Genomic DNA, 22,498 nt, shown 5'->3' on the forward strand with positions numbered 1-22,498 from the left:
AAGGCGAGCTTTTACGGCGTTCTTACGGCATGGCGGGGCTGCTGAGGGTTAGGGCCGCTACCTCCGCAACGTTCTTATTGTTTCAGCCAGCCCCAAACCAGCGAAGCTCTCGCAACTACCCTCCGGCACACCGTGCCATGAGTTTCCTCCCTTCTTCTTCTCGCGCGCACCCTTTCTCTTCTCTTCTCTTCTCTTCTCCACTTCCACCCCCTACAACTTCTCCTCTTACTTTGCTTCCTTCTCATCCACATTCTCCTCTTTCTACGTTAACCTCTTCTTCTCTCTCTCTCTCCCTCTTCTCCTAGCACTGTGCTTAGAATTTTAATGGACCGGCTTAGAAATTGTTGGCAGAATTAGATTTTAGGACGAGATTAGGCGGGGCTGCTCGAAATTACTGCAAGGAGAATAAGGAGGAATAAGGGGGGTAGGGTATAAGGGGTGCTACGAGGTACTCCTACGGTGGAGACCTTCACGAATTTATACATACCATCGTGGAAAGAGCACGCGAAAGCGGAGACTCTTACGCTGAATCTCGGTTTCTGTCTATTTGCCCTTTTCGAGGGACTTGTATTTTATGATCTTTCTCTTAGGTCCATTGTTTCGGTATTCAATTTCACGCTGGTTCTGTAACTATTTCAATTACATGAACTAACGATTGGAAAAATAGGTATGTTTTTTTTTTTTTCGAATATATATACATAGATATGTACGAGTATATACATACTTTTATACGTATACTAGTTTATACAGAATACAACGGCATCAGTTACGATACATCTTACCGTTTAAAGGTAATTATGCAAGAAATGAGAAAGCATTCGACGATTACGCGCAATGCGATCCTAATCCAGGGCATTTTAGTCCGTATGAGGAAGCACTGTTAGTATCGAGGAGTAACTATGTACGTCGAATTATGGTAAGGTCCGCTAGAGTCTAAGAGCGTAAGGCACGAGGGTACTTAAGTTTCGGTATTCCGAAACACTCGCAAGACGGTGGAAGTCGTACGGTCGTTAGATTAGGACCAGTTAGAAGCAAGGAAGAAGGACGGAAGGCAAAGAGTAAACGGTGAAAGAGGAGGAGGGGTAGGGGGAGGAAGAGGCGGAGGAGGACTCGGGGGTAGCCGCTTATTCTCTTTTCCGAGGGTGCTGTTCCCTCCATCTAGTTTCCCTCCTCCACGATTAGGCGCCTTAAATAAATGAAACTTCTAGTACAGCGTGCAAGAACAGGCGGCACCGGCATATAAATCCTCTTGCTTCGTAATTTCAAACTCAAACAGCAGAGCGGGCCGACGACTCACCCCATTTGCTTTCGTCCTCTTGCTCTCGCTCTCGTTCTCGTTCTCGACTCGCAACCCACGTATTTTCCTTGTTCGTGGATGGTTAGGACGTTGGAGAGGGTGTCGAAGGGTGGCTCTGAGATTTTGGCGGCCTTCTGTGGGAGGAGTGAATACGCGTGCGAACGTATCTAAGTAGGGAAGGAAAATGTCTCAGTAAGGTCATCCTATCAAGAATTTCGATATTTTTTTTTTCCGAATTTTTTCTTGTCAGGCTATGAAAATGACAAGGGGGTAAAAGACAAATAGGATAGACAAAACAAAAGTTATGATCTTATCAGATTGATGTAGAAAAAAACTTTAAAACGTTTTAAGAAGTTACTATCTTCCTCTCTCTTTCTCTTTCTCTACCTCTCTTTCTATTTCTATTTTTGTTTCCTTCAGAAAATCAAACAGTCAGAGCTCGTTTGGAAGTTCTTTCATGGAAATCGGCGACGCATTCTAAGGTCGTAGTAGAGGCATCAACGACTTTTGTACTCTTCTGACTCGACCCCCCGGCACCCGGAATCGTATCTCTTCTATTTCAACTACCGTTCCCGCAAATCCTCCTCCATTCTAAATCTGCCGTAGCAGCAGCAGCATCACCACCACCACCACCACCACTACCGTCACGGCAGCCCAGCTCTTCGTCCTCCGTTGGCTTTGTCTGCAACTTCAGCCGGGTGTTTCGCGATTATAATTTAACGACGCTGGCAACGAAGCGAAGTTGGCCCCAGAAATCAATGCGCGCACGAGACAAAAGCCAGCGACGACAGAAAGTGTGAGAGAGGAAGAGGAAGAGGGGAAGAAGAGATAGGATGGCGAGAAAGATGAACGGTGAGACAGAAAGAGAGAAAGAGAGACAGGCAAAGAGAGAAAGAGGGAAATGGAGTAAGCTTCGTGGAGAACGGTTTTGAAGGATACAAGGGGGGTCGCCTCGAGAAAGGCCGAGGATGCTTCGAATGTCTACGCGTGTACGGGAGGGAACGATAAGTATTTCAGATGGTGCTTGTGACCTTACGAAATTCGACCCTATTTTTCTACAGGATAATACTATAAACTTGTATCTACTTTCTCTTCCTATTCAAAATTTCAACCCTACTAATGTTTCATTCCCAGTTCTGTTTCAATAATATTATCATTATAATCAAAAATAGGCCTTAATTTTTCTGTATACTAAAAATATTCAAAATATTATCTATAGGAAATAAAAATAAAATTTTCGAATAATAAAATGTTGTCCTAAATAATGATACATAAAAAACAATTGACGCAAATTTTAACATCCGATATCGATAATTTTTTTTCCCCGTTTGTTCATTTTTATAAAAAGGCAAAAGTCAACTGTTTATTTTTCTCAACGGCCTTACTACTTCCTCTCGAATCTCCAATGAACGACGATGGTACAGACGCCAGGCATTTGTGGCGGGTATTAAGAAATCTCTGTGGACGTTTGGCGGTCGGCCAACATTCCCGGCGAATTAAAATACCGCGCCGAACGTGCGGGGTATCACGAATTCGCTGAGGTTTTCTCCATTACATTTTCCTTCTTTTCATTTGGATTCTTTCTTCTAAATATAGATATTCCTTTTTTAACTCGTTCGTTTGGTAGATTTTGCACGAAACCCAAGCGAGTTTGTATGACTTACTGTTACTCAATTATCCGTGAAAATATAAGAAATGAAACTACATTTATTATATGAATTTAACGAGAACGATATTAAATATATTGTTTTTCCTTATCACTTTTACGAATCTAACGTAGTCAAATAATTGAAAGTATCTTTTAAAGTTAAATATTTTAAAAGTTGATGACCAAGTTTCCATCGGCGATTTCGATCTCATTTCCCACAAGTTCATTGACCTTTCTAAGATTTACAATTAGCAAGGAACGAAAAAAATCGTAATCAAAATAAGAAAAAGAACTTTTAAAAAAGAACTTTAACTTAAATTATCGCGAAGAGTATCGTCTAAAATTCATAGTCAAAAGCTTAGGAAGAGAGTGGGGCATCTGTCTGTATCTCCGTCCCTTTTCGAGATATTTCGTGACGCTAAGGGGGTGGTAAAGAAGGTTTTGGGGGTGGGAATGGGGGGCAGCGGCGGGAGGAGGGGAGGGAGGGAGATAGCATGGAATCACGGACTGAAGCATTTGAGGATGCGTACCCGGTGTACAAAGTCGTAGCTCGCGGCCCTTTCATTTGTAAACGAAATTACAGAATAAGGTTGAGACAGAAACGTGAAGTGAAGTGCTTAAGAGAAAGAGAAACGTACTAACATAGACTGCATATAGAGAGAAAGAGGGGATGGAGAAATAGAAGAAGAGAGAGTGTGTAAAAGATAGAGAGAAAGAGAAAGAGAGAAAGAGAGAAAGAGAGAGAGAGTCGACGTCGAGGTGAGGTCGGTTATACTACGAGGTTGGCAAGACGAGGGACCGTTGAGGAGTTCGAAGGGAAGAGGATGAGAAGCAGGAGGTGGAGGAGGAGGAGGAGGTGGAGGAAGAGAAGAAGAAGAAGAGAGTAAAGGGAAGGAGGAGAGCGGCGAAGAGGGTGGATTTTACTCTGAAGCAAACGGCTCAAAGGAAATTAAGGAGCATTCACTCTACGAGAAGCTTCCAACGGAGAAATATCGTCTGTGAAGTGGGAGATAGAAGCGAGGAGAATAAGATGGAATACTAGGAAACCTCCCCATCCCCCCCCCCTTTTCACCCATCTATTCTCTCTTTCAATTTCTATCTCTCTTTCTCTTTCTCTATTTTTCTTTATCTTTTTCTTTTTTAATCGTTTCACATTGTCGATGTACAAAGCTGCTGCCATGGTGATGTTAAACGAGCTGGAAAAATGAGATACGTGTTATTGGCTTGATTCTTGATTCTCCAGGACGGCTCCGTTGAACGCGTTAATCATTTTTTAATAAAATTTAGAGAGAAAGAGATGAGGTATAACAATGATCTCTTGTACGCACGCAATTGGCGTAATATCGTATCCTAAGATCTTCTTGCGAGATAATTGGGAATTTTAATGAGCGGAGTCATGTGAGGGAACATTGTTAAGGATTCGGTTAAGGAAGACTTCTAGGTACGTTCGATAATACCTTGATAAATTTAGCGCGGACGATAATTAGGAATCGATATACTATCTACCCGAATCCGCAAATAAATGTATAAACATCCAAACGTGTTTTCTTTTAGTTTACACTTTTCTGTTAGTTTCTTTTTATACAGCGTTCTTTGAAGCTGGGAATAAACTTGGTAATCTTCAGGATTCAATATTATATTTATATTGCAAGAGGGTTATAAATGTTTTATTATACAATACACTTTAACTTGTGTAGTTGTATATTGTTCAAATTAAAGCGAATATAATATTCAGCATAAATAATATAATATATATGGGTTATTTGTCAAAAATTTGATATGCAAAAAATAAAATAAAAATATATTACGATCACATTCTCGAATTTACTTTTTAAATGTAGTATGGAACAAGATTTTACATCAATGAAAACTTTAATATAATTAATGAATTAAGATATTAATCAAGTTATAAAGTTAATTCTAAATAATGTATAACAAAAAGTACTAAAATAAAAAGATAAGTAAAATGCATAACAAAAATATGTTCGTATTCTGCGAAAGTTCCTTGCCGACTACCTTGAATAATGACTGTAAATACAATGCTCGCTGAGCACAATACCAGTCGTACTTACACGCAAGCTACGATCGTAAATAAACCTTGAATCAAACTAGCGACGCTCGAATATGACGTAAGATAATTTATTTTGAAATATTTTCTGCTGGAACCATTAAAAGAATTGTCAATGTGATACGCGTATAAGAGAAATATAAAAAATTATCAAGAGAATTTAAAAGAAATCATGGAAATTAATTCAATCCCCTTTTTTCTATCTAAATATTTAATGTTCAAAATCACATTAACTAATCATAGATAAAACATACATAAAAGATTGTAAATCATTTTTATAACTTTAATGAGACAATCTCTTAAATATATTAAATAAAGAATACTTTTAAAAAATGATAAAAGAAACGAACTCTATGTAAAACAGTTAAATTAATTTCAATGATTTCATTTGTAACAGTCTTTCTTCTGTCTTTCTCTTTCTTACACAGACGATAAAGTAACATAGAAGCTTTAGTAGAACGTTGGCAGCAGCCATAAACTAAGAAGAGAAGCGGGGAATCTTGACGAAGGTTTCGTAAGCAAGGCGGTGGCTTGAGGGTGAGAGAAAGATGGATAGATAGATAGATAAAGAGAGAAAGAGAATAAGAAGAAGAAGAAGAAGAAGAAGAAGAAGAAGAGAGAAGCTGCGCTGCTCTCGTCCTGTTTTTCATCCCTTATTTTGCCAGAGGGGATAGAGAAGAGAGCTGGTAAGACGGGGGTGGTAGTATGGCCGCTTTACTTCGGGACTCCGCCCTCGAGTGGATGCCCCCAAAAGGGGGAGAACTTGGAAAACCTGACGATCCTACAGGATAGTACAAAGTACGTACTTACGAAGTACAACGAAATGAAAAGGGGATGACACTTGTGGGAGGCCTTTTGGAGGATAAAACTATTAGGACGATATATTTTTTTTAACGTAATTCTCTCATTTAATATATAAATAGTTTCTCTCATTAATATTAATCGTATGTTAATCGTTATGAACATCTCCCGTTCTTGTTAAATTACCCATTCAAGTAAAATCACATTATTAACACGTCAAAATTCATAAATATAAATTAATGTAAAATAGTATTATTCGAGATATAAGAATGAGGAGTAAATATGATAGGAATAAAAATGAAGACTATACTTTAAAATAATGGTTAATATCTTACCGTGTTTGAAGACAAGTCCGAATGATTTTTTAAGGAACAAACTTTGTTGAAAGCGTCGATCACGAGACAAAATTGCATACTGACCAGAGGCTAGGAAAGCGTGTCCAAGTACTGGTCTACTGGTGTGCCCCACTCTTCTTGTCTCCCCCTAAATGACCGGTGAGCCTTTGGATATATGGGAAAGCAAACCAGTTTCGTACGGAATAACACGCCAAGTAAGATGGACAGCCGAGTGGAGGTCAACCTGACTCAGATATCGGAAGAAAGGAAAACCGTGTGGAGAAGATGAGAGAGAAACCTGTTCTGGGTCAATCCTGGGCCCTGCTGACCTACAGATGGGCCTAAGGTTCTTGCCCCTTCCTTCCAAATTTTCGGTACTCCCTGTGGGAAAACACGCGGCACCGTTACGATCACGGATTTTTATATCTTTTTATACTTTATACGTGATCATTATTTATTTACAGATTTAAAAAAAATGATAGACTAATTGCACATAGACCTACTTAGATTATCATCCAAATGAGCAAATATTAAGTTTTCTATTTCAAAAAACTCGCATTTTTTATTAAAAAATTATTTTTTTTATTTATATATTTATCTGCGATATATTCATCTCTTAATTTGAGTATACATATACTCGTGATTATTTTTAACTTATATAAATAAAATTTATTTTAACGCTGCAATGGATCGATCAAAATTGTACATATATAAAATATGTTTTTATATAATATATATTTTTTATTATCACATATCTATTTTGAATCGATATCTGTCCTAAAAAAGTTTCATCGTAAAATAAGTTGAGGTACTTGAATATAAAGAATTATTTCATTGGGCGATATTGATATGAAGAAGAAAAAAGATCTTTTTGTCATCGAGTATGTACATCTGGTAACACACGAAAACAAGATCAACCGGATATACGAAACAGTTGCGACCAGTTCTTCCCACTTCCTCGTATCGCGACGACGACGTCCAGTTAGACCAGTTTTCAAATATTTCTGGGACAGGACAATGTCCAACGGCGTACAGGCAGATGCGACGTTCCAATGGAAAGTCCGGCAGTGTCCGAATGAAATTTACTTTTTGATTCAAATGTCTCGCTAACGAAAAGGATTTATCGCGTACGCGCCCCGCGCTTCTTTTTGGTCTCCCTTTTCCAATCTCTCCTCTTTCTCTTTTCTTCCTTTTTTTTCTTTTTTTTTTCTCGTTTGTTTCTCTATCCCCTACCTCTCACGTAGATTTCCTCCTTTTTTTTTTTTCTTTTTGTTTTTTCGATGCAATACTTTCCTATCATTTATACAAAACTCACTCGTTTCGTTTCACAACTCGACACATGGAAATTTTTCTTCGCAGGGGAAAAAGAAAGCCGAGTATAAAAGGGGTAGAAATCGAGTAGACTATTGAGCTGTCAAGACAACGCGTCGGATGGTAACAAAGTGAAACGTAATCGATATTCATTAAGAAACTTTAATTAAGTTCCGTGGAAGTTGCCATGGTGGATGACGTACAAATAAGAAGTACTTGCATTATCACGATCCGAAGAAAAGAACAAAGAAAAATGTTGAAAATAAAACCTATGAAAAGAGTACTGAAAACTAACACGATATATATTTCTATGATCGATACTTTTAAAAAATGAATGGAAACTCTCAAAGAATTTTAATCAAACTGATTGGATAACATCGATAATATTTTCTTCCTCATTTCCTTCCTTCAATCATTAAATGATTGTATGTATTTTAATTACGTCATTAAATACGAATTTAATTATTCTAAATAAAATCTATCTGTGGGATACGATCGATGGATGAATTTAACTGTTGAAGATATTTGGTTGCTGAAATAATAAATAATACCAATTCTCTTTCTTTTTCTTCTTTTTTTTTCTCTACAATAGGTTTAAATCTAATTGTAAGAACACGACGGTGAAGAGAAAAAAAATATCTCCCTTGGTCCAGTGACCAATGGTCAAGGGTGTTCTCTTTTACTGATCACGTCATTAGCTCAGCACAGTGTCGACTCAACAATGCAACTAAATCTTTCGCGTGCGGTCAGTTGGTCATTAATAAGTAATTATTCGACGCCTCATTACACCGCGAACGAATGCATAAGATTGTCCTCGACAAAGGTTAGCTGGGGAATGAAAGTTAGAGAGACGTATTGCTCTCTCTCTTTCTCTTTATACACATTTATGCGTGTATGTTTTACGTATGTTAGTGTTAAGGCGCCTGTGGTGAAGGTCCACACGATCACCTTCTACGTGCCTTCCTATGACGACCTCCAATGCCTCGAGGTATCCTGACCCCTCTATCCACTATGCCTTGGTATCGAGCCAAATTGGTTCCTGGTATTCATACCGAGAACTTGACCAAACGAGCTATTTTTTTTCTTACATTACTCCGATTCATGTATACTCATTCTCTATGCTAGTAAATATTAAACTATCGATCGAAAATTATTCTATCTTAGTACACTTATAACGATTTGTGCAATTTTTTCTTAATCGTTAACAAAGCATACAAGATATGTTGTTTCTTTTATTTCTTAACAAATAATATATAACAAAATTGTAGAAATAATTGTTTTTTAATTATTTAATAAGCACTATCACATCACAAGCAATGCAAATTTTTACAAGAGTGCATCGATACAATATATCAGTTATTACAAAATTTTACGAACAAATGAACTTTATGAATCATAGGAAAAAAAACTAAATATCTAAAAATTCAATATATATCTCTTTATACATATTAGAAAAAATATGTCACGAAAAAATAAGTAGATATATACATTATGCATATCAAGATTCTTCCCTAACGTCAAAGAGAAAACGTTTTCTCCGTGTTTGTTCGCGTCACCGGCGTCACTACGAAATTATATTCTTGTAAGGTCGACATAGATGATATTCAAAGAAATCCGAAATTCAAAGGGATCAAAAGGGCTTTCTCCTTCGAGCGAAAGGGTCGCTCCTTGGGATGGGTTAACGACCATATAGCTGGAGGAGCTTCAGTAAATATCTCTGATCCGAAAATAGATAATCCATAGACGTAGATCTTCTATAAAAGACGGAGACGCGAATATACGTTGTCATCATCGTCGTCGTCATCGTCGTCATCTTCATCTTCTTCATCTTCTTCTTCTTCTTCGTCTTCAACGTCGTCGTAGAACGTTGTGGCAAGACAGGTAAAGAGAAAGAGTGTGGCATTGAAGAGGGTAAAAGGTACGTTACGATGAGAAGGAAGAAGTGAAGAAGGAGGCAGTGGAAATAGAGGAGGAGGAGGAGGAGGATGAGAAGAAGGAGGAGGAGGAGGAGGAGGAGGAGGAGGAAGGAATGGAAGAGAGCGCATGCGGATGGTATTCGCGAGCATATAAGTAAAGTTTGCTCGCAACTTATAATAGGGACGCCCTGCATATCACGAGAAGGATGAGGTACCAAGGTTTGAAGCTAGGTTACTCCAGTAGACGAACTTGTACGGTAATAGACCATGCAGGTACAATCTACGACGGCAGGCAAATTGCAAAGAGGACTAGACCGGGCAGAACATGGTTATCGATGCTTTGTGTTTCAGTATTCCTCTCTCTATCTATCTTCCATCATTCCTTTTCGCCCTCTCTTTCTCTCTCTCTCTCTCTCTCTCATACGCACACACATACACACACATCTATTTCATTTTCAAGTCTCTCCTTCGTAACTTAAGATAAAGAAATTCGAACAATCCTGAGTAACATTAAACTAAAGGTAATTGCTAAGATCTTTTATTATTTTATCAGTAATTATAATAATGTGTTTTGAAAAAATTTATCACTTTTCTCGCATATTAATAATGTGTGTGAAAATTATATTCTTACGTATATTAGTATATTTAAAAATATTATGAAAATCCTAAGTTATATTTAAGAAACATAAAATATTTCACTTTTTATAAAAAACAATTAATATATATTGTTGTGATATAAAATGAAATAAAATTTATAAAACTAAGATATAGGTACCAAATAACTGATAATAATTCCCGAATTTGTAATTTCATGAATAATCAACGAATTCAGATACGCGCATATTCTTTGATGGTTATTGAACGAGAAGACTTTTTTTCAATTATTTTTAAGTTGTTCCACTGTGATGTATTCAAAATAAAAGAATAATTGTAATAGAAGTAACTACATAAAGAAATTCATTACATCGAAATAAAGAGATTTTTGAAGTCAAATATTATTAAGAAACATTTTTTTACAGATGCTAACTGATGATTAATCCACGTGTAGATTTCCAATTATGCTGAAAGATTCAATGCCTGTTTCTATAATGAGATTTTTACAAAAAGAAATCTTCTATTGAAAAAACATTACTGCGAAATAATTTACAAATACTGTGAAAAAGGCTTGACGTGAAATAATCGTGAAGGTATGTGTAAGGCATCGTAGAAAACTGAAAATCTTTCCGTGTTTATTACATTTAAAGATGTTTATTTTTAACATCTTTTGTAAAAAATAATTATTTGTTTGTGTTATTATATATATAAAAAGAATTATAAAACTTTTTTATAATTTTTAAAGTTACAAGTGTTTTACAGTTATTGTCAATTAGTTTGGATTATCCTATATATATGTATTTTATTTTAAAGTTACATAGTATTTAAAAAAAAAACATAATATACTAAAGGTTCGATTAATATGAGGTCTACTGTATAAATACAGTAGGAATATTGTTAGAATATTGCGAGAAATATTGGTAAAATATTATAGAAAAAATAAATATCAACTATTATCGTGTTTCTATGTGAATAAATTGTAAAGAATGATATTTGAAAAACCTATGAAAATAAGATGTTTTTTATTTCTATTCTTACGAGTTCACTAAACGCGTAGAAATTTTTCGCTTCTAGATTGCCTTTATAGAAGTAGGGTTATATATAACAGTAAATTCATCTAGATGATTATCTGAAACGAACTAAAAGGTTCCCCTTCAGAATTATGCAGTGCCTTCCTATACGAGGCCCGTTAAAACCTTAGGCGGGGCCTAGTAAGTCCTTTAACCGTACAATGAACGCTAGCGTATGGTCGACGGTGTAAATAGAAAAGGTGATCGGCCATTTGCATTATTCGTGTCGGTTTATAAATACATAGAATAATGTGCATTTTATTAAAAATATATTTAAAGTATATTCATTTTATTTTTTTGAAATTAAAAAAAGGTGCTTGCTCTTGTAGCATTGATAGAAATGTATATATATATATAAGCGTTGATTTTTGAAATCTATTAATTAGTGAAATACTTAACTATTATATAAAATAATTAGACTGACCCGTTAAAGTATGAAAGAAAAAACAGAATTACATACTTCAACTATGTAGCATATCAATTTAAAAAAGGCTAGTAGTTAAGGTATGTAAATTGGTATTAAGTTACGGTAAATTTGATCCTTAGATTAAAGAAGAATTTGATCGATAAAACAGTACGATTAACAAAACATTAATTTTTGAAAATACAAGAAAAGATAACTACAAGCATTGCTATAGAAAGAAAAGTAGAGATTTTAAGGACGGATCAAATATTTATCTTATATTTGTGAATTCATATATAATCTCGTTATTTCCTAAAACTACTAATTATCGTATATAATAAAATTATTTTTTTATGCATTCCCAAAAACGCTTAGTTATTTCGGGTAAAACCTAGGGTTTCCACGATTTACCTAACTGAATTATACAATTTAACACTGGCATATACATGTATGCACATATATATATATATCACTCTCCAGCAGTACACGTACTCGCACACATATGCATATCATTTGCATAGCAATAAAACACGCACACGTATACGCGAAATAGATTTAATACTAATCTAATATCGTTGTTACATATCTCGACGTTCGAATAAGACTAACAATAAATATGAAAATAGCTTTGACATATACTCAACGGATACCGAACATACACGAAGGTCAATGTGTTTACAAGTTCGAATGACGAGACTCTTAACAGAATAAAAATGATAACACTTGAATGTAAGCACCGGATAAGAAGTGGGGTAAATTTATACATATAAACAAAACATTAACCGAAGAACCGTTCTTTCGATAAGCTTATCCTCTACTCATCCCTTCCCTTCTCAGTCATCATTCTTTTTTGATTTCTACCAGACGTGTTTCGCCGTGTGTTCCTGTATTACGTAAATATTATATTATACATTTTTTTACCTTATTTATATTAGACATCATTTTTTATATCTTCTTTTTAACGATGCTCTAATGAATAATATTTCGATAATTTTATATTTCGATACACATATATACACATATACACATATATGTATATCACTTACCGCCAGTCTACACACTCGCACACATTTATATGTTATTTGCATAGCAATAAAAATAAATGAAATAAATGTAATATTTTTTTAAGAAATCTGACAACGAATATGAAAACAATGCAATGGACAAACGCCAAACAATCTTTTTATTGGAAATAGTGATAATCACGATCAAATGTAAACTAATGAAAATTAGACACTAAGCGATCTAGAAACAGTAATCTATAACCATATATGTATATCGAGTGCACTATTTTCTACTTGAAGGCGAACTATTTCCGTCTGTAGGATTAATTCGTCTTCTTCTATTCCAGCGTACGAGACAATTATACTTCATAATTATATACTGTTATAAAAATTATCTACATTATATCTTTTTACTTTTTTTTTGTTCACTATTAAAAATTCGAATAGTTACGAAGTCGTTTTGCATACACTCAACTATCATTCATAGATCTCTTTTACGAATTATCGACAATAAAAACATTTCCTAGGAAAGTCAGACCGTTCGTATATTTTTAATAAGAACGTTAGTCGGTCGATGAGTTTCATATAATTAAAGTGTGTTTCTCTCGCTGGAAAATGAGTTTTCGAAAAGACTTTGTTGGAAAATGGAATTTTAATACTTCAGATATATATATGTATATATGTGTATGCATATTAAATATTAAATTTTAAAATTTTTGTTATATATTCTTTTTTAATAATTATGTTCTTATTTATAGAAATTTGTATAACAAATAGTTATATTATAAACATTACTATATTTTTTTTCTGTTACATTCAACGACAAGCAATTTTTCATAATAGATTTGTTCGACATTTTTTTACATAGTTTTCAATATTTAAATTCATTATAATGAAGAAATTTAATAAATAGAGCACAGAATGTTACCATTTTGTTAATACTACGATTCAAATGGCTTGGTTGTAAATAAAAATTCGTAGTTTTAAAATTGAGATAAAAACAAATTAAAAATCTAGATAATCAGAAAAATATCGTACGCAGTCGATAGGAAAAAATAAAGTGGTTTTTTGTGATATACTATAGATGCCACGGCGGTATAATTCCTGTTGGTATAGTAGAACGAGAAGCTTCAAAGTTAGTCCGCTGGATGTCCTTATAATCACATTTAAGAAAGAATCAAATAAATATCTACAAAAAATGAAGTTGCTAGAAAAAGTCAATAATTTTTCTGCAACTCTTTTCATTTTTAACGCGAAATAATGATTAATTGTATTTTTAAAAGGTAGAAATATTTTCTTGAAATTTTCGATTAAAGAATGTGAATAGGAAGTGGATAATTCGCAAATAATTTTGGCAACGTGACCGATACATTCGCAATCATCGTTACCCTTGTCATTATTATTATTATTACTCCAGCATCATTGGATCATCGAAACATTCGAACGATTCGCTGATCGTTGTTTCAACAGAGTGTAAAATACATTCTCCACCCTATCGCAATTATTCTCTACCCTCAACAGCTTCCAAAATTCTTCTCTCCGTTCGAAATTCACCCGTCCGTTCATCCCTCTTGCTATGGAGAATTATTAAAATGCAGATTGAAGCAAGATTATCATCGAGTAAATTTTTGCTTGCGGCTAAGAAACAACACGTACTGTCTCTCTCTCTCTCTCTTTCTTTATCTCTGTTTCTTTTTTGTCCTTTTCTTCCCTTCAGCTTATCTCTTCGAACGTCTGCTCATAATCGATCTTACGTTTCTCCTTCAGAGTTTCTTATTCGTTACTTATTGGACATTTTTTTTGTCGAAAAATCTAATAATATTAATTTTGTCCAATCCTTATTAATTATTTTATAATTTATGATGTATCGCGATGGTTTGATAATATATAAATAATATATATATATGTGTTTGTATTTTTTCAATCGTCGATTTTACTTCTTTATTTAAATTAGAATCATACACCATTTCTAAAGTTTATTATTGTTTCATTATATATTGTATAAAATTGTACTTGTGTTTTTTATTCATCAATTTTAATTCTTTATTTAAATTAGACGCATATCCTTTTTCTGAAATTAATTATTATTATTATTACATTATATTATATAATTAATAAGTAATTCAATTTTGTAAATTTTATCCAATTCAAATGAAAAGGCAATAATAATATGTCGCAAGAGTAGCCGCTACGCTACGTTATAAAACGCTTGCTACTACTACCACCACCAATTCTAGCGATGTTTAATAATTACACTGTATTCGGACGGTTGCTAAGAGAGGAGAAAAGAAAAGGGATGAAAAAAGAAAAGGAATGAGGAGCGAGTAGGTTGGTGATCTGGAAGGTGGTGATGTTGGGAGTTGAAGTGGGAGGTATAAAGGAGGGTGAGAGTTTTCGTAGATGGTGGTTGAAGGTTGCGAAGAAGAAAAGTAAGAAGAGAAGGAAGAAGAAGAAGAAGAATAAGAATAAGAAGAAGAAGAATAAAAAGAAGAAAGAGGTCGAGGGAAGCGAGAGTCATTAGGAAAGCAAGAGAGATAGAGAAAGAAAAAAGAAGTGAAAGAGAGAGAGAGAGAGAGAGAGAGAGAGAGAGCGAGAGAGAGAAAAGCTTAGGAAGAAAAAGAAGAGATTCAGGGCTGTTGCGAGAGTCTCCGTGAGTAAAAGAGAGAAAGAAATAAAGAGAAGGATGAAGATAGAGGAGTGAGAGGGAGAGAGAGAGAGAGAGAGAGAGAGAGGATGGGGTAAGGAAAAAGGGTGGAAAATAAATTGAAAGCAAAATTGTACTCGCACAAGAAAATGGAATTATTTCTCGGCGCTGTTTCACCGAGATACGAAGAAAAAGAGAAGGCAGGGGTGGAGGTGGTTGGTGCTGCTGCTGCTGTTAGTGAAAGAGGAGGAAAGGGGGAGATGGAGGGCAGGCAGGGAGGAGGGTAAGGTTGTCCGAGATGGATTCGGGCTCCATTGTGCTCGCAGGAGAAACCGGAAGGGTGGGAGGGGTAGGGAGACGACGAGGAGGAGGAGAAGAAGAAGAAGGAGAAGGTGAAGAAGGTGGTGAGGAGGTAGGAGGGATAGGTGGTGATGAAGAAGGTCGAGTCGGCGGTGGAGTTGTGAAAGGGTGGTGATGGTGGTGGTAGTGGTGACGGCGGCTGCGATGCGCCGCTCCTTCCGGCGTTCTCTCTGCTTCGGCCGGAGATGCTTCTCACGGTGGAGGAGGAAAGGAGGGTAGCTCGAGGGAGGAGGGAAGTGTCGAAAAAGTTGCTACGCAGTTTAGAAATGTTTTTTCTCAATCGTGCAATAAAATACAATTTAAAGGCAAAAAGATAAGCGTCTTACGGATGGTAAGACATTTTATTATTTTCTTTGATTATTTTTACAAATATTTTTTCTCTTTCTTTTTTTCTTTTTTTATTATAACATACAAGAAGCATGACTATCGTCAAGGGTATGAGAGAAGGACCAAAAAGAGGCGTAACAGGGTCTTCTACATACATAGAAGGAATCGATCGACTCTCGTTACGGTCGAATCAAAATCGATCGGTTCAAAGGTGTTAGAGGGTGAGTTAAACACGATAAGAGTAAACGCATAGATCGAAGCAACGATCCACTTTGCGGTCTTCGAACCAAACCAATTACGATGCTACTACGTAGACGTAGCAGCGACCCTTCTTGACCGTAGGTCCAGTCGTTGCCCATGACACACTGACAACGTCCTTCCACCTTGTGTTGAAAGAGAGAGGGGGAAACTCTCTCTATCTGTCTGTTTCTCTCTCACTCCCTCTTTCGTTTTCCTTCACTTGGCCCTCGCAGCCAAGTGTTCGGTCAAAGAGAGAGGGAAAGAGAGAGAGAGAGAGATAGAGAGTGAGTGAGAGAGAGAATGTGGATGTTGCATCTCTTCGGTGAGGTTCTTGGGAAGGTCTTCCCGTTCGAAGAACGCAGAGCTCCCTAACTAAGTTCCACCGATAATGGCAATTAACGGAAAACACACGAGCAGGGTAATGACGTTCCCACGCGCGTACCTCGTGCGGCTGGTCGCGTGTCTGCGTGCGCACAGTGACTCTTCTTCTATCTTTCTTGTGGTTTCTCTTCTTCGATGCTGTATAGAAAGAGGACGTGGAAAAGGAGGTGGAGGTGCTGGAGGAGGGGTGGTATACGCATCCTATACTCACTACTACTACCATCATCCAATAAAGGTGCTTACTCTCTCATTTCCTCTCTTTCTATCTTTCTTCTTTAGTCTTTTCAGTGTTACCTGTATGCTATTGCAATTGACTCGCATGTGTTAGTTATCTACCCATCCATTTATCGGCCGGTAGAGCGAAAAGATGAGATGAGAAAAGAGGTTGAAGAGGAGGAGAAAGTCTGACGGTGCTGGGGGAGGCCCTTGTACTCGCGAACCTCGTTGCTTTCTACTCACCTCCTACCAACATCGCTAATTACCCAACGATATCGATACATGCGTGTGTATACTCTTTTACTATCTGTATCCCTTTCTTTCCTCTTCTCTCTTTTTCCCTTATTTATTTTCTTTATACTTTTTATACTTTTTCTACTTTTTCTTTTTCTTCTTCTTCTTCTTCTTCTTCTTTTACTTTCTTCGCTATGAACGTGTAGAGTGCTGCGGTTACGGCTATGTGGAGAATAGAGTCTGGTTCGTTTCCGGGATCTAAAGTTCTGCGGAGAAGTCTTATCGTGGAATGTTTATTCTATGCTTATAAATAGAAAAGAAATGTAATTAATAGGTATGTTGTCTAAAGTTTCTTGTATTCTGTTTAAAGTTAATAGATAATTTCTTACTAATTTACTTTTATATTATTTTAAATTATTACAATAATATTATATTAGTTAATTATTAAATAAGCAATATTTGATATAGAATCTTTTAATGGTTATCAAGCGCAATATAATAATCAATAAAAATATAAAACTGCTCATAAATGTTTCAGAGATACAAATAATATAATGTTCGTCCTAATAAAAAATTCGGATCGAATTGTTAATATTTGTACACTCGAGATATAAATATTATAATTGTTTATACTTTCTGATTTTGATATACAAAGTATATAAGATACAGAAATGCAGTATGCAACAAAGTATATGTGTATGTTCAAATATTACATCTCAATAAGAACATATATTTAATTAAATTCGAGAAAAATGTTACCTTTTTTCTATTGCTGTGTATAATCGATAAGAATAATCAAAGTCACGTTGTTTCCTATCGCGCAATGAGCCGCCTCATTGGCAAGATAGTCACAGCAACAATTATTATTCTACACAGTATCTACATTAGGACACTCGAGCGAAGGGTGAATAGACGATCCCTCGTTTTCAGAGGGCCTCTCTGTTACTTTTCATTCATTTACCTCTTCTTTCTCGTTCTCTTTCATTTTTACCCACGTGTACCTTAAACTGAAACTATCAAATGATCTGACTAAGAAAAACCAAAATGATACTTTTTCTGGTTTAAAACCTAAAGAAAAATTATTTATTGTTAAATATTTTCTATTTATTATATAGGTATATCTACAATTTTATATAGAAAAGAAACATTTTAGTTTCTTATAAGACAATTTTAATGAAGTATACGTACAAAAAACTTAACGTAATTAGAAAAGGAAAAAAATTAATATTCTACGATGACACAAATAATTGTGAATAGAAACCCGTATATTTCAGTTGAAATTTCTTATTCGGTAGAGAAAGTTCAATAAAGTCTACTTTTAAAAATGTTCAACGATTAAGTATATACTTTTATATATATAATATTATATTATTATTTATAACACATAAGTCAACGTTTGCAAGAGGAGAAACATTTAATTCTTACTAATTTTATAAAACTATATAATGCGTATAGAAATGATGACACTGACAAAGAATATTATATACGATACAAAGAAGTATTAATATTTACTTAAAAAGGAAGTTAAGTAATGCTCAGGAGAAAAATAGAATAGTAATATCTATATAATAAAAAGCTATATTTATTCGAAGGAATAAGAAGGAAGTAAGTAAAGGAAGATAAATAAAGAACGAAAGCGAGTGCAAGAGCAAGATAGAGAAAGAGAGAGAGAGAGAAAAAGAAAGAGAGAGAGAAAAAGAAAGAGAGAGAGAGATTAGAGAAACGGAAGGAAAAGCAGTGGATAGAAGCAGCGGACCCTAAAAACATTCGTGCAGCTTCCATCTTGCCGATATTATTGACGTTTTTTGCCACCCCTATTTTTCCACCGTCTCCACCTCCTCCTCCTCCTCCATCATCGCGTTGCTCCGAGGGGGTGCTTCGTGGGGTGGCTGAAGGGGTGGATGAAGCAGGAACGAGGGTTGCGGGAAGAAGAAGGAAGGAAGGGGCCGGGAGAGACGCTCGGAGGGAGTAAGACGGCTCTTATTCGCGCGGGCTTTTTAGAATACTTTATTGACTGAAGGTTGGTGGGTGCGCGAGGGGGTGTGGAAACGGGCTGCTGCTGCTAGCTCGCTCGACCGAGGGGTGATTGAGGAGGGGGTATGCCTTTCTCCGAGGGAAGGATGAGAAACGAGGGAAAAACATTAGGAAACGCTACTAGCAAGACAGAGATATAGAATTGTAGAAAGATAGAGACGGACTGTAGACTGTTAAGGAAAAGAGATGGAAAAAGAGAGAGAAAGAAAAATAGAGAAAAGAGAGAAAGAGTGAGAACTGGCTTGCTCTCGTTTTTGAATTTAAATACCAGACCGAAGGAGTGGAGCCTTGGGTCCCCAGGAGTCTGCAGCCGGAAAACCCCCGTGACTTTGACACTGTCTTTGCGAGAAATTAATGAAGCGAAGTGGGTACCATGGCCGAGATGCCGAGAGCAGCCTCCTCGAAAGCTCTCCTTCTCTCTTCTCTCTCTCTCTCTCTCTCTCTCTCTCTCTCTCTCTCTCTCTCTGTCTTTTTGTCTCTCTTTCTCGATCTCACTCCTCTACCGTTAAACTGCTTCTCCATCGAGACCTTCCTTTGTGAGAGACGTACGAAGAAAAACGGCGATCCGAGAAATCGAGGGAAATAAGCTCAGTGCGCTGCTTTTTGCTCCACCGAACTTTCGAGCTGTTGTCCGTTTGAAGGATCGTTATTTGAACTATGATCAGATTGACTGTCTCTCTACGTGCTCGTTCTTCTTTCGGCTAGCGAAAGAGAAAATTAACGATGCTTGATAATTTAAGAAATGAAAAAGAAATAAACAAAGATAGAAAGAGAGACAATTAGTAAATTATGTTGAGAAATACTTTGTTCAAAAAAAAAAAAAACAACGGAACAAAGAAAACAAATAAAGCTCGTTTGACTATTTTTTTTCAAATCAAAATAATTATTCTTTAGAATAAAATTGTATTCCCAATGTGCACTTACAATCGAAAGAAACTACGAAAGCGTTATTAAGAATGATGTTCAGACGAGGGTAGAAGAGTCCATTATTTTCCATCGCTATGACTAAAGGAGTGGGAGAAATAAAAAAAGGGTGGAAGGTAAGCGCGTTTTAAGAATTGTCCGAAATCAAAAGGGGAGATCCGATTGGTGAGGCGTAATGACTAACAGGGTCATAGTTTGGGCCATATGTCATACGATCCTACAAGCTGACCCTGCAACAGAAGCTTATTCAAGAAACTCTCTTCCTATTTCTTTAATGAGATCAAAGTAAAGTTTTCATTAAAATATCTGGTATTTATTTAAAATGCCTACATTTGAATATTATTCACGATTGATCATTAAACTTATAAAAACTTTATTCATTGGCTTTTTCCTAAGAACAAGATTTGAAGTTAACTTTTACGAATAGTTTTACATAAAGTAAATATAACAAGAGAGAGAGAGAGAGTCTCGTTCATTATCGAAAACATATTGATCGGTATTAATCTCAAATTCGATCGACAATGTAGTAATAATAATAATGGGGTTGAACGAAATCGATCTTTATTTTTTGGATAGAAAGAGAAAAAAAATGAAGATGATCGAGAGTAAAAGAATTAGATGAAGATCTGGCAAGAAATAAATAAAGAAGGGAAGATGAAGAAAGAAGAAGGTGGAAAGGAAAAAGAAGATGATCCATCCTCTTGCCCTTCGGTCCAAGGTGGAAAACTTTCTAATCGAGAATTATGAAAGTTATTTGCTATGCCGGGGCTTTGGAAGACGGGTGGTTCAGAGAAAGGTAAAGAGGGCTGCAAAGAAGGAGCTGCGAGCTGAAGAGAATAAAGGAAAAAGAGAAAGATAGAGAAAGGGTGAGTTCGGTGGAAGAGGGTAGAAGTGAACGGACGGCGAGCGTAGAGCTTGGAATCGGAAAAAAGGAAGGAACGCCCAAGGCAAATCGGTAATTTCGTTCTGCGCGTGCGGCTATGATATTTCCAACCGTTTGCCCCTCTCCACCCCACCCCACCCGTTAGACCTCCTGAAACCCTCGTCGACCCGTTCTCGTCGACTCTGCTCGTCTTCTTCCTTCCTTCTTTCTCTGCTGCTCCTTCGCAGAAAGTAGCTAGACTCTCGGGCTCTGCGAAAGACAAGGGCGGCTCGCCTGGGCCGGACGGGCCGGGGGAAAAGGGGGATGCAAATTAAAATCCTCGCCGTTTTCCCGTTTCTTATTTTCCGCGGTGGTTCTCAACCGAAGAGACGGACACTAGATCGCGAGCCTCCTTAACTAAAGAATATCTACTTTAAATTTTATTAAATATTCACATTTTTTCTTTTTACACGCATTTTTTATATTACCAATTTTCTTTTTCTTCTACAAACCTTTTTTCCACTTTTTCTTCTATATTTATTATTTTTGAATTATAATATATATGTCGGTTAAGAGATATTTATTAATATAATTGTATTTCTTTCGTTAGTGTTATTAATTATCGTCATTTTTATAATCCGAAATAGATCTGAAATTGTCGAATAAAAGGATCTAATGTGCGAAATACTCAATTGTTACCAAAGCGCGCGTTGATTTATTCCAATGTTCTCGAATAATTACCAGCCGTAAGAAAACTTGAATAGAATGATGAGGCAGAGTTTTAGATTCCTATGGTGGGATCAAAAAAGAAAACCGATTAACTTTATTTGTCCCCAAACATCGAAGTTTGTTCTATTTGGACTATTATAAAATGATGTTGAATTACTCTTAAATACTTTGAAAAACTTTCGCAGTAATTGTGATTGCGATTACGTCGCGTATGTTTTCTTCATTATAAAATTTATTTTTAGATCACGTTTGTGGCGCGTAACATTTAGAATCTATTTAGAATAAATTACGAAATATCAATGGTTTTTGTATCATAAATTATAAAACTAAAACTTGCTAACCTCTTTAACAAAAGAAAACTTATTTTAAGTACCATTTTTTACCAGTCTGAACAAAATTATTTTCTAACATTTTTTTCTGGAAATCTGTTTTGTTTTTTTTACATTGACAACTTATGAAATATAATAGATATGCCGTATAAGATATATGCTAACTTTTATCATAAATGATATCACGCTTTTATAAAAATCAATTGTATAAAAAAGATTCACGAAGTAGACAGATAGAAAATTAAACAAAATATAAATTTCTTTAATCGTGCTTAACAAATCAATCTATAGATATTTCGAAGAAATAAATTTTGCCGTAAGAAGAAAACAAAAAAATGAGAAAAAAGTCGTGACGATCGTCAATGTCGTTGTCGTCGTCGTCTTCGTTGTCATCGTTGGGACAACAGTTGCATTTGACAACCCCACGTAGCCGGGACTAAGACAGATTAAGTATTTTAAATTGAACAGAGGGAAACTGTTCGCGGGTGGGTGGGTGGAAGGGAGGAGGGAGATTGTCGGGAGATCGGTAGCCGAGGTGGACGAAGGGAAAACAGGGTGGCCAAGGGGAGTGAAGGGGGGAGGGTGGGGTGATGTGGGTGGAGGAAATAGAAGAGTGGAAGAAGAGGAAAGGACGGTAGTCGGTAGAGTCTGGAGCTTTTTCCCTCCTTATCTGCTTCTCTTCGTTCTCTCCTGGCCGGAGGGAGTTCAGTTTTTATAATAAAAGACTGTAATTAATGCCGCCCTCCTTCCACCATCACCAGCAGCCACCCT

This window comes from Polistes canadensis, unplaced genomic scaffold (assembly GCF_001313835.1).
Source record: "Polistes canadensis isolate GaletaPanama2010 unplaced genomic scaffold, ASM131383v1 scaffold_31, whole genome shotgun sequence".
Taxonomy (NCBI): domain Eukaryota; kingdom Metazoa; phylum Arthropoda; class Insecta; order Hymenoptera; family Vespidae; genus Polistes; species Polistes canadensis.